The sequence below is a fragment of the Stenella coeruleoalba genome (genome assembly GCF_951394435.1).
Source record: "Stenella coeruleoalba genome assembly, chromosome: 17".
NCBI lineage: Eukaryota > Metazoa > Chordata > Mammalia > Artiodactyla > Delphinidae > Stenella > Stenella coeruleoalba.
In genome coordinates, this window is record NC_137163.1 from 72,904,697 (window position 1) to 72,918,247 (window position 13,551).

At 45.3% G+C, this 13,551-nt stretch overlaps 1 long non-coding RNA gene across 1 annotated transcript in view; it reads right to left on the reverse strand.

Moving 5' to 3' along the window:
• The window catches only part of LOC307176202, a 108,182-nt gene that overhangs the window by 93,571 nt on the left and 1,060 nt on the right, over positions 1 to 13,551 (reverse strand). The window lies entirely within an intron of this gene.

The window sequence follows — 13,551 nt, forward strand, 5'->3', positions numbered from 1 at the left end:
ACGCTAATAAACATGAAGAGATGCTCAAACTCATTCGTAAATAGAGAAATGAAAATAAAACCACAGGACATAAATTTACATCTGGCAACAGTTAGAAAGATAGACAATGGCACAGGCTGGGGCGGATGTGGAGGTAGGGCAACCTTGGTTCTGGGCTGGTGGAGGGTAGACTGGTGCAGCACTTCTGGGGAGCAGCCCATCACTGCTCAGGCACAGTGAGTGCAGGCACGCATCGGTGACCCTGCAACCTCATTTCTGAGTGCACATCGTAAGGAGGTTTGCATGGAAGTCCATACGAAGACATGAATGCAGATGCTCTCTGCAGCACTCTCTGGAGTGATGGAGAGTAGGGGCCAACCTGGTGTCCGTCACCGGGAGAGTGTGTACCTACAATGCGGTGGATGCACGTGGCACGTGGAGGCTGCATGATGCTCCCAGAGGTGTCCCTGTCCCAATCCCTGGAACCTGTGACTATTACTTTGCAGATGTGATGAAGTTAAGGATCTCGAGGTGAGGAGATTATTCTGGGTTATCTGGGTGGGCCTGATGTGATCACAACATCCTTGTAAGAGGAAGGCAGGAGGGTCAGAATGAGAGAGAAAGATGCGAGGACAAAGCAGAGGCTGGAGTGATGCACTCTGAAGACAGAGGAAGGACCACAGCCAAAGGATACAAGCAGCCATTAGAATCTGAAAAAAAGGCAGCGAAATAGGCTCCAGAAGGGACCAGGGTGGCCAACGCCTTGACCTTAGCCCAGTGAATCTGACTTCAGACTTATGACCTCCAGAACCGTAAGAGAATACTTTGGGGATGTTATAAGCCTTTAGGTGTGTGTAACTTGTTACAGCTGTCATAGGAAACTAATACTCTTGCTGAAATTAAGCAAGAGTTAGAAGCCATGCAGTAACTATACACATAGGAACATAAATTAAGCTTAAATTTTCAATGTTAAGAGAAAAGGGTTTTTAAAAAATATCATGTTCATGGATTGGAAAATTCAATACCGTTTAGATGCCTTTCTGCTCAGATTGGTAGGTAGACTCAATGCAACCCTAATCAAATTCCCAGCAGGCTTTTTTTTTTTTCCTAAAAATTGACAAGTGAATACTAAAATTGATATGGAAATACAAAGGAACTAGAATAGCTAAAACAACTTTGAAAAAGAAGAATTAAGTTGGAGGACTTAGATTACTTGACTTCAAGAATTATTATAGAGCTACAGTAATCAAGACAGTGTGGTTTGGGCATCAAGATAGACAAACAAATTAATGGGACAGAATATAGGGTCCACATACAACCCCAAAAGCATGACCCAGAAGGGAAACAAATTGATATACTGAACTTCGTCCAAACTAAACATTTCTGCTCTTCCAAAGGCTCTATTAAGAGAATGAAAAAAACCACAGACCAGGAGAACATATTCACAAATTATACAAGTGTATCCAGATTATAAAAATAACTTTCAAAACTCAATAATAAGAAAACAAACAACCTTCTCCACAAACGGGCAGAAGATGTGAACAGACACCGCTGCAAAGGAAATACACAGATGGCAAATAAGCACATAAATGGTCCTTAATATCATTAGTCACTAGGGAAATGCAAATTAAAACCATCACGATACACTACTATGCACCTATTAGAATGTCTAAAATCAAGAGGACTGTCTACACCAAGTGTTGGCAAAGTGTGTGGAGGAACTGGAACACTTCTGGCTGGAAAATGAAACACTGCGACTGCTCTGGAAAGAAGTTTGGCAGCTATAAAAAGTTAAACTTATACCTACCACGTAATCCAGGTGCTCCATTTCTATGCATTTATCCAAAAGTAACAGAAGTGTCTCTCTATTAAAAAACTCATAGCAGCTTTACTTGTAACAGCCAGAAATTGGAAAAAACCAAAGTGTCCATCAGCAGGTGACTAGGTACATAGATTGATACATCCATATAATGGAATACTACTTACGCTACCACAGGAAGAAATGAACTATTGATGCACACAACACGAATGAATCTCAAAAACAGTCATGCTGGGCTTCCCTGGTGGCGCAGTGGTTGAGAGTCCGCCTGCCGATGCAGGGGATACGGGTTCGTGCCCCGGTCCGGGAAGATCCCACATGCCACGGAGCGGCTGGGCCCGTGAGCCATGGCCGCTGAGCCTGCGCGTCCTGAGCCTGTGCTCCGCAACGGGAGAGGCCACAGCAGTGAGAGGCCCACGTACCGCAAAAACAAAAAAAAACAGTCATGCTTTGCAAAAGAGGGCAGACAAAAAAAAAAGAAGAGTACACACCACAGAATCCCATTTATAGAAAATTCTAGAAAATGCAAGCTAATCTATAGTGATAGAAAGCAGATCAGTGGTTGCCTGGAGATGACGGGTGGGAAGGGGCAGGAATAGAGGGGTTACAAAGAAACAAGAGGGAACCTGAGGGATGCTGGACCTGTCGTTATCTGGATTTTGGTGATGGTTTCACAGGTGTCCAAACTTATCTCAACATGTTCAGTATAACGTCTGCCAATGATATCTCAATAAAGCTGTTAATAAATAAGATAAACTCACAAGATTAAAAAGTAGAATGAGATACACAAACTACCATTTACATAATTAAATATATGTGTGCACACAAAACAACACACATTTTGAAAAACATATAAGCAAAACTAAAGCATGTACCTGTGATAAACACATTAGAAAGTGTCTCCAGGTGAGTGGGAGCTGAGAGACCAGAACTGGGGTAAAAGAGAATAAAAAAAGAAATGAAAGAAGAGAGAGACTTTTATAGACCAATGACGATTAATGAGGAACACAATGAACTCAACCCTCTGCAGAAAAAAATTTTTTCTCATTATTTATTATAAAAAAAAAGTTTCCTAGGAGAAGATAAATTTTTGTCTCAATTCAAAATGGGAATATTTTTGAGATTTTTATGAAACGGATGCAAGAACTTTGTCTCCAAAGGGAGACAAGTCACATTTTAGTGCTTCTGGATATGGACTTGTGGCTGGTACGTGTCACATCTCTGAAAATCCTGCTAGAAATCCTGCCAGCAGCAAAACGCTGCCATTCCAAAGGGCGTAATTACCTTGATGTTTACAAAACTCCATCATACCCTTTTCGTGGGCCCATTGCACAGATGTTTAAGTACCTTCAAGCTGTGTTTTCCTATGTACAGCTAATAACGCCTAGTGGTCGTTTCCCTTTAAATAAGGCCAACAGTAACCAGAAGATACACTTGGCAGAAAGGGTTCCCTATGTAAAACATCATTTATTTTTAGTTTATTGCAGAGAAATGAGGTAGGGGGAGGGTGGTTAGAAAAGAATTAAAAGTGTGTGCTTCCTTATAACATGCTATCTCCACTAACTGAACTTCTAACCTGACATGAATACATTGCACACTGTAACCTGTTTCGCCTTATTATTAACCTTGAGCGTGGCAACCTATAAATCATCCCCGAAACAGCTGGCGCTCAGCATTGCCCCAAAGGTACATGATTACGATCGTTTTATATACGTCTTGGTATGCAGACATGAAAAATTCATTGAAGAGGTTGGTATTGTAAGACTCATTGTAATGAATTTTCTCAAAAACATAGATCATGCTTAAAATAGGTGTCTGCTTATTATAATGCAGCCATTTATATCTTCTTGAATTACCTTGTCCATAGCTCAGCCATTTTCTTAAAGTCAAACACGATGATACCGAAACAGATTTACTGCAGTCACTTTGCACTGCTTCAAAGTAGAAGTTTTTTTCCCCCCTCCTTTCTATGTTAATGCCTACAGAATCCAAGGGTACAGATTTTTTTTTAAGGGAATCATTTGGAAGGTCATTCCTTAAAGGCACCCCATTTACTTCGGTTTCTCAACCATGAACACACAGAGTATAGAAACCCCCCAAATTGTTATGCTTCTCTCAACTCGCTAAGCTTTTTCACTGCTCCTGCAGAACGGTTCATATCAACATTTATTAGAATAATAAAACGTTAGTGCTGAAAGAGTCCTCAAGTGTGGCCCGGGCCTTCACCGTGTAGATGAAGTATCCCCAGGGGGCGGTGACCTCCTCAAGGTCACACATCTGGGAAGGAGGAGGTTCCAGACCTGGAGCCAAGTGTCAGGTTTGCAATAGTAACAAAATAATCACTCAGATAGTACGTCTAGGTACAGGTTCAGTGCTAAGTGCTGGACACATGGCAAACGGCTGGATCCTTCCGGCAGGCTTGTGAAGTGGGCACTACCACCACCACCACCACCAGCACCATCACATTTAAGCAAACAGCCCCAGCGAGGTAGAGCAGCTTGCCCTGGGCATGGACTTGTAATTGGCTGAGTAAGACTCAAGCAGACTCACTCCAACCCAAGTCCGTATTCCTCGCCACTGCTTTTTACTTCTCTGTGATGGTTTCTTATTTTTTCCTTTTCTCATGTGTCTGGCCAGACTTGTAACCTGTTACTATATGAATTCATAAAGCACACAGGGTGTTAGTTTGCTGGGGCCGCTGTAACAAAGTACCACGAATGGGGTGGCCGAAACAACAAATTTATTCTCTCACTGTTCTAGAGGCCAGAAGACCAAGATCAAGACGTCCGCAGTGTTGGTTCCTTCTGAGGCCTCTCTCCCTGGCTTGTGGACGGTCGTCTTCTCTCCGTGTCTTCACATGGTCTTCCCTTGGTCTGTGTCCTGATCTCCCCCTTTCTATAAGGATACCAGCCACACTGGATTAGGGCCAACTGATAGGACCTTATTTTATCTTAATTACCTCTTGAAAGACCCTGTCTCCAAATACAGTCACATGCTGAATCACTGGCGGGGGAGGGGGGGCGGTCAGGGCTTCAGCGTATCAACTGTGTGGCGGGAACTCAAGTCAGCCTATAGCACAGCATGCCTTTTCCCAGTGGAAAACACCTGATTTAAAACAAATAGGCCTAGGGCTTCCCTGGTGGTGCAGTGGTTAAGAGTCCGCCTGCCAATGCAGGGAACACGGGTTCGAGCCCTGGTCCAGGAAGATCCCACACGCCGTGAAGCAACTAAGCCCGTGTGCCACAACTACTGAGCCCGCATGCCACAACTATTGAGCCTGCCCTCTAGAGCCCATGAGCCACAACTACTGAGCCCACGTGCCACAACTACTGAAGCCCGCGTGCCTAGAGCCCGTGCTCCGCAACAAGATAAGCCAGCGCAATGAGAAGCCCGCACTCCGCAACAGAGTAGCCCCCGCTCGCCACAACTAGAGAAAGCCTGCGCGCAGCAACGAAGACGCAACGCAGCCAAAAATAAACAAATTTATAAAAAAATAAATAAAACAGGGGCTTCCCTGGTGGCGCAGTGGTTGAGAATCTGCCTCCTAATGCAGGGGACACGGGTTCGAGCCCTGGTCCGGGAGGATCCCACGTGCCGCGGAGCAGCTGGGCCCGTGAGCCACAACTACTGAGCCTGCACGTCTGGAGCCTGTGCTCTGCAACAAGAGAGGCCGCGATAGTGAGAGGCCCGCGCACCGCGATGAAGAGTGGCCCCCACTTGCCACAAATAGAGAAAGCCCTCGCACAGAAACGAAGACCCAACACAGCAAAAATAAATTAATTAATTAATAAACTCCTACCCCCAACAACAACAAAAAAACACAAAAAACCCCCCAAAAAAACCAAATAGGCCTAATTCTTATAGGTATATACATCTTCATTCGTTACCAGGTATGAGCTGTTAAAACCAGAGAAACCTTTTGTCTCTGTGTTCTTTTAAGCCAAGCTCCAGAAAAGAAGAGCTGGTTCTGGCAGAGGACTTGTTTGCTTGCATTTCAGCCCCTCCTGGGAGCAGGACCTGACCTCACGGTCCATCTGTATCCAGCACAGCCTGAGCTGCCGCACTGCCTACTGCTGTGTCCAGCAGAGCCGCTGCTGTGTGGAGCCAGGCGTCATGACTGAGTCGCGTGACAGCAGACAATGTGGTGGGCTTCGCAGATAAGAAGGCAGAAATCCAGCCTCCCCCAAAGGCAAGCAACGCACACACAGAGGCATCTTCCTTCTCAACTCACATTCTCCTTCATAAGGATGGAAAGTGGAGGGCAACTCTCTCGGTCCTGTTTTGTTTTCTTCTGATTTGATTTTTATATGGAAGGGTGAGTAGGCGCCCGAGTACAGGTCCTGGGTGTTGTCTGCCATCTGGCAAGTAAGGCACATGGGTGCCCAGGAACCCGGGGTAGCCTGGCAGGCATGCCATTCCGGCCCTGGGGCCGGCTTCCAGAAGCCAGAGAGGGAGGAAAGGACTCGTTTCTATCCTCTAGCTTTGTACGAGGACCGTGCGGCCAGGCCCAGACATATATTTGATTGCCCTGAATTTCTATCTATCAGCCTCGATCCTAATGAATGAGGGAAATAATTCATTCTACTAAAAACAAACACACACACTCATACAAGAATGGAGCAGATACAATGGGACAACCTTCCCTGTGGTACCACCGTCACGCAGGGTCCGTGTGCACAATGGTTGACATTGTGAACGTGTTTATCTTGCGCCCATTCTACTCATTGTTCTATATGCATTATCTCATCCAGTCTTCAAAACAGGCCTATATGGTGGGTGCTCTTTCCATCCCGACTTGGTGCAGTTGAAAAGGGGGGCAGTCATGACCGCTGGCTGCTACACAATGGAGAGAGGCATCCTCTATCCAGGACACGCGTGGAGGACGCTCAGTTTAACTGTGAACTGGGTTTTCCTCTTCAGGGACTGGTCTTTCATCGGTTCTCCATTTCTAAGTGGCATTAAAAGCAATTCCCAGTCAACGCAAACTTCATTTTCTGGTTCTCTTTCTCACCACCCTCTCAAAGAGGGAGTCAGATGCTTTGAAAACCAGATGAAACTTAGGGACACTCTTTCCAGAAAAACGCACACACACAATTGTGCATCCAACTCCAGGATATCTGAGGCCACCTTCACGTCCCTCCCACAAAGCCCACCCACAGGCCCAAGTTAAAAGTCCTTGTTTTAAAGCACAATTTTCCCCAAAGCAGGCAATTATAGATTTCAATTTATTGAAATAATTGAAATTTCAATTTATTCAAATAATTTTCCAATAACCATCCATTATTGTATCCTAAAATCAATTTAGAGGGGCGTGAACATTTGTTTTTTAAATGGAATAGGATACAACAGAGAAGAGTGCATTAGAGGAAGTTAGGATATGTTATACTGTATGAAGTTTTGAAAAAAATTCATATCCAAATGTGACTATGTACCAGGTCCCAGTGCCACTCGTATTTCTCTCTGGTGTTTGAGAGCCCGCGCCCTGGAAGCCTTGCCGCCGCCCAGACTCCCTCCTCCAGGCTCTGCATTGCTCTTGCCCGCCAGCGTTTTCAGGACGGGCATCAGCCTCATTTCTGTGGGACCTTCCTTGCAGAGCCGTCACCCCAGCCCCTCCCTCAGTGCTTTTCAACTGCACCTCCTACGCTGCTTGGCTAACTCGATAGATGAGGATGGTTTCATTTACTTTTGTTAAGCCTTTTTTTTACTGGAGTATAACCGCTTTACAATGCTGTGTTAGTTTCAGGATGGTTTTAAAGTCATCCTTTCCCGCGTGTCAATTCAGTGCCAGCCGCTAAGGACTTTGCACAGTCACAATTTCTAATCTTCCCACAACACTACGAGGAAGGCATGTTTGGTGTTATTTTTATTTTTATTCCAAGTTTACAAATGACAGCGGTGAGGCTCAGAGGAGAACGGAACTCTGGCCGTGCAGGGCTGCCCCGCTGTGCATAGTGGAGTTGCCTGCCGGCTGTCATAACGTGGTACAAGGATCTCTGGGTTTACAGTCCAAACACCTGCCTGCATGCTACGCTGGGATGGCTGAGCCTTAATATCTTCCATCTCTAAACTCACAACTAACTTGCGGTTTCAAAGTTCTATCAGCTGAGATAACGCCTGCATTTGTGCTCTGAAATCTCGAAATCGCAGGCAGGTATATACTATTTACACGCACTGCGTCAGCAACACGCGAAGGGCCCAGAGAGCAAGGAGCCCGACTACGCCCTTTGTCCCGCGTCGCCCCGCCCCCCCGGCACACCCTCTAGCTGCACATTAAATATTTGCCAACTGATGGCGGCTGCTTAAGAACAAGAATGATGCCTATTATTCCCTCTCTGTGTCCTTCGTACACGGAAAGACTCCATGACGTTTGTCCTTGAGAGAAGAGGAGGCTTCTTGTAGGAAGCCCGGAGCACAGAATGGCTGCCTGAATCCACCAAGCAAGGGTGTCCAGGTCCAGGAGGAAATCGGCTGTGGGCACGGGCCGCGGGGATCCTGTCCTCGGCCCCGCCGCCGTCATTGTCAGATCACCGCTGGTGCACCAACAAGAAAAGAGGCATCACGACCACGTTCACGCAGGAGGGGCTGACGTGTGAGCCGTGAAACTGACATTTCTAAACTTTTTTTGGGGGGGTGGTGGTGGCAATGATTCAGAAGCCCAGATGGCCTCGCCTTCGAGTTAATCGAGATCAGTTCAAGCTGCTGGTGCTCTGGAAATGAGGCTGTCAGGTGCAGGGAGCTAAAATTACCTGGAGCCGAGGACAACCCATCGTTGTCCCCCCCTCCTCCAGGATCTGTGGGCTCAGGCCCTCCTGAAGTATTCAATACATTTACACACAGCTGACAATCAACTGGCCAGGATATTGTGTACCTGGAATGGCTATTAACACCGTAAGTCTGCCTAAACCCTCCAGTTATGGTGGATTTCTGTGTTTCCCTGAGGGCAGGGAGAGGCACCAGACTCCCGTCGCCCATGAGGATACATGTGCCACGTGAGCAGCATTTTAGACAGCGGGAGCGCTGCGACCGGTTCTCCCTCTTCCCTGTGCTTTAATGCTGTATACCGCCTGCAAGGTAAAACCCTGCGCTGTCTGAGGCACACGGACGCACACAGAGAAATAAGTTCAAGCATGTTGGGAACGTGTGGACTGGAGATGAGTTTTTGGCCATTTAGTCATTTGAGCTCCAAATACAAGGAGGAACGCCAGATGATTTGCAAAACTGCTTTTCTTCCTGCGTCTATTTTCCACCTTGGTCGCCCAGTCCCCTCTCACCTTTCACAGGTCAGAGCTGTAGTGCTCCCAAACCACATTAAAAAGAACAGCAGGGGCTTCCCTGGTGGTGCAGTGGTTGAGAATCTGCCTGCCAATGCAGGGGGCACGGGTTCGAACTCTGGTCCGGGAAGATCCCACATGCCGCGGAGCAACTAGGCCTGTGAACCACAACTACTGAGCCTGTGAGACACAACTACTGAGCCTGCACTTCTGGAGCCTGTGTTCCGCAACAAGAGAGGCCACGATAGTGAGAGGCCCGCGCACCGCGATGAAGAGTGGCCCCCGCTCACCACAACTGGAGAAAGCCCTCGCACAGAAACGAAGACCCAACACAGCCAAAAATAAAACAACAACAACATAAACACAAAAGCTTTTGTTTCTCTGACATTACAAACGGTATTTGGGTTTTCCCTGTGACTGTCCCCCACAGGAGGGTTTTAATGGTAATAAACATTTGATACCCGAGAATCTCCTAGCAATGGACAGCTTTCTGGTTGAAACGTAAAGGGACACTTTCAGCTTTAATTGCATCTTGCCCTCCCCCCCGAAGGCTGTCCTGATGGCCAATGGTGTTTTTTTTCTCAAGAGCCGTCTGGAGGCTGAGGGGCAGAGCTGAGCCCCTTGTCCTTGAGTTGCCATTGCTGTGTTACTCTCTCTGTTTCCTCTCAGAACACACAAGCTCTGCACAAGATGAGGCTCGAAAGAAAAGGGGGTTCGGGGTTGGTTTGTAACTTTACGTTTTGGAGAGTGAGGGGGAAAGGGAGAATTTTAAACCGTTTCATGTAACCCTTCAGGCCACTGAGTCAGTCCAGCGGCTCCCCAGAGCAGGCCAGGCTGAGGCAGCAGAAACCCAGCGGCTGAGAAGCAGGCCAGCTTCGTCCAGCAAGAACAATGCCTCCGCAGTCAGACACGGTGGCTGCTCTCATTTTCAAGGGACACTTACAATCAGATGGAAAGGATCCCAGAGGCGCCTCGCAGGGCTTCCAGCCTCGTGAGAGAACAGGAGCTCTGCAGCTACAGATATGCAAATCCGTCCTGAGAGCCACAACTGCCCAGAAAAGCTCTGTAGGGGTGGAGGCTGCCAAGGCCGTGTCCCATCCCTGCAGGGACTTCAAGTCCCAGACTTAGCTGGGGCTGCCTGCTAGGGCCATTCAGATACGCGATTCACTATCCAAAAATTCTAAGGAATAAGCTTCAAGAATGTGCAAAGACATTTAGACTGTCAGTTGCGCAGGTTCTATCATAAAATCAGCGTGGATGTAAATAAAGCAAGCTCGTAACTGTATACATTTTTTTTTTTAACTTGAACATCTTTCAGTCATCCTGTCCTGGGGTACTTTGGTCTTGCAGCATGAGAGACTGCAACCTTCTGGCTTGTTCTCCAGATCAAGCTGTTATTAGGAGAGTGTGTAGCTTATTCTATTTTAGGTTGGGAGTTTTTGTTTAAGCTCACGGACCTGAATTAACAAGAATGGCAGGTTTATACTTCACACAGACAGCCCACTGCTGGACACGGCTTACACTGGAGGAGTCTAAATACTAGTTGTCGCCACCACACCTGTCTCAGCACTCAGACTTGGGCAAGAGATCCTGCCTCACCAGGTAAACGGCTGGTGGCAAGAACTCTGAGCTAACTCGCCAGGCTGTGCTGTGGGTTAACTCACAAGTGCCTATTACCAAACACAAATGCTGAATTCTAAAGTGTTAAGAGCCTCCTGACTCCCAAGGAAACATGGTGAAACATGTTGAACAGGATGAATTTTCCGTTCCAAGATGTGATGTGTGCTCCCCAAACTATTAAATTTACAGCCCGCTTAGGTTTCAGTCACCCAGCCTACATCCAAGTTGAAGTCGCGTTAACTGCAGCTGACAATTAGGAGATGGTTTGGGGTTGCAAAGGATGTGAAGCTACTGCAGTACCTGGCTTGAGTCACGGAAAAGAATCAGGTTCCTCTCATTTGTAATTTTGAAATCAATCAAAATTCCTGTAATTTTCAGATCAAAATGCAGAGGCGGGCAACGGACAATGGAGGAAACCACCCAGAGTAGAGTCTTAAGTGATTCCTAAACAATATTTTGACTTAGTGTTTCTCTTTATTATACCTTAGAAATAAATCTATTATGCTGTCCTTCAGCTGTAACTCAGATTCACCATGACAGATTTATCTTGGAGCCCAGTAGAGACCTCGCAAGTGAGAAAGGTTCACAGGAAGAAACATACTGGGAGACAGCCCGACACTTAAATAACATGTCTGTATTGTGTTTGGAGATGGGTTCTGCCATCTTTGTTCAATCGACGAAAATTTCAACCAGTTTAGGAGCTACACAAATGATAAGAGTCAACCGTTCTGGAGCTAAAGATGTCAGATGAAAAAATATTTGAAATTTTAATTGTCATTACCCTATTCTTCAATTTCATTTAAATTACATGGTAAACATTCATCAAGGAGATGCAAATTAAAAATCAACTCTACATTGGTAGATCCAAAATAAGATCTACAGACCAACAGGCCCATTAGGACGGTGGACCTACGTTGCCAACACATATACACAGGGAGTTTTTTAGTTTTGGTCTACAGCATTAGGGAAGTTCAGCAAAAACCTTAGACATAGAAATGATTTATATAGCTCAAACTACTTTGAAAATCACCATTCGAACTCCTACAAGAAAAAAAATCTCCAAATTAGGTGAGTCTCCCAACAAAAAATTCAAGGATGAAATACTTTCACTGAAGGAGTCTTACGTTAGATTAAATATTCCGGATGGTAATTTACACATCTATTTTGCCAAATGTAGTTTACTTTACTATAAAATGTCTATAAAACGATGGTAAATCTTACCTGTGCTAAGAAAATACATAAAATTGCTCATTAGAGAGCCAAGTTGAATGAATAAGGTATATTCTAACTTTTAAGTGCTTGTTAGTAGAGGTCATTTACATTGTTTTGCTTCCTAATTTAAATTTACTGATGGCTCTGGAGGCGCACTGATGTTCACTGCACATGCATCACTTCAACGATGCACACACCTTCTTACCTCCGCTACCTGTTAGAAATAATTGCTGAAAACTCTTCCCAAAGATAATTAACAAATAATTTTCATTGAACTGAAAAGGTAACTTTGTAACAGGGCATGGATGGAAAGATTTCTGTTCCTAGCACCTTTTCTATTAACACTAATCATGGAATTAAAAAAAAAAAGTGTATGTTCTTCATCTGTTGGTTTTACCTTTGGGCTAATCCTGAAAAGTTAATTCAAATTATTCACTTAATGTAAATTGGAGGCTCTATTTCTTTAAAACATAGCCCAAATCCATTTACTGCCTTCCATCTCCATTGCTACCTACTGCCTTGATCCAAGGCTGCTGCAACAGTCTCCTAAATGGGGCTCCTGGTTCCTCCTTACAAGTCATTTTTTTCACATTGCAGCCATAGTGATTATTTTTTTAGAAACATGAATATGATATCACTTCTCTGCATAAAACCTTCCAAGGAACTTTCTATGGCACTTAGAAAAGAAATCCAAATCCTCCACCAGCACCGGTTTGGTCCCTAGCCCCCAAATCTTCTAGGCAAACAGGCTCCCTGCCCCTGCTTCCTCCAAGCTCACTGTCAACACAGGACCTTTGCACTAGCTCTTCCATTTGCCTGGAACATTCTCCAACCAGCTCTGTCTGGCCACTGCTTCTCATCACTCAGGTGTAAGCAGAGTTGTCCCCTCCACAGACCTGAGCACCCCATCACCTTATTTAATAGTATTCCTCCATCTACAAAAATTGTATTTGTATCTGTGTATCACCTGTCTCTTCCTATTAGCATATAAGCCCAATGACAGCAAGGCCCTAGTCTATTTTTGGTTTTCGCTATATTCTTGCCACTAAAACAGTACCTAGCACATAGCACCCAGTAAATGTTTGTTGATGAATGTTAATCACCCCAGTGCAGTGATTTAAGTGCCTAGGGTTGAAATACCCCAGAAGTTAGATCAATCTGAGTTGAAATACCAGGTTTGCTATTTGCTAGCTCTGAGGCTTAAGTTAATCTTTTCCAAAGACTTGACTTCTTCATAAAATAGAAACATTCATGGGGCAAGATAAATCCAAATTTAAATGAGGTAACTGGGACTCAAGTTTGCCTGGTCAGAGATCACACTCTTCTTCCAGGTTCTGCTTCATATAGACTGCCTCTTAATCCCCAATCTTAGATTTAAGGTCCCTTACGGAGGGGTAAGGGAGGGGGGAAACGTAAAAATACAAAAGCCCTAGACACTTCAAATCATCACTAAATAACTATTTTATTTCAGAGACCAGAGTGCAGTATTTCAAGAAACTGTAAGGAAGCTCTAATGTTAGACTGCCTGGGTTCAGATCCAGCTCCTGTACTTACTGCTAGCCAGTTACTTAAAGTCTCCAAGTCTCTGTTTCCTCCTGGAAAGCAGCACTTCCCTCACAGAAGAGAAGTGACGGTGAAACAGAAACGCCA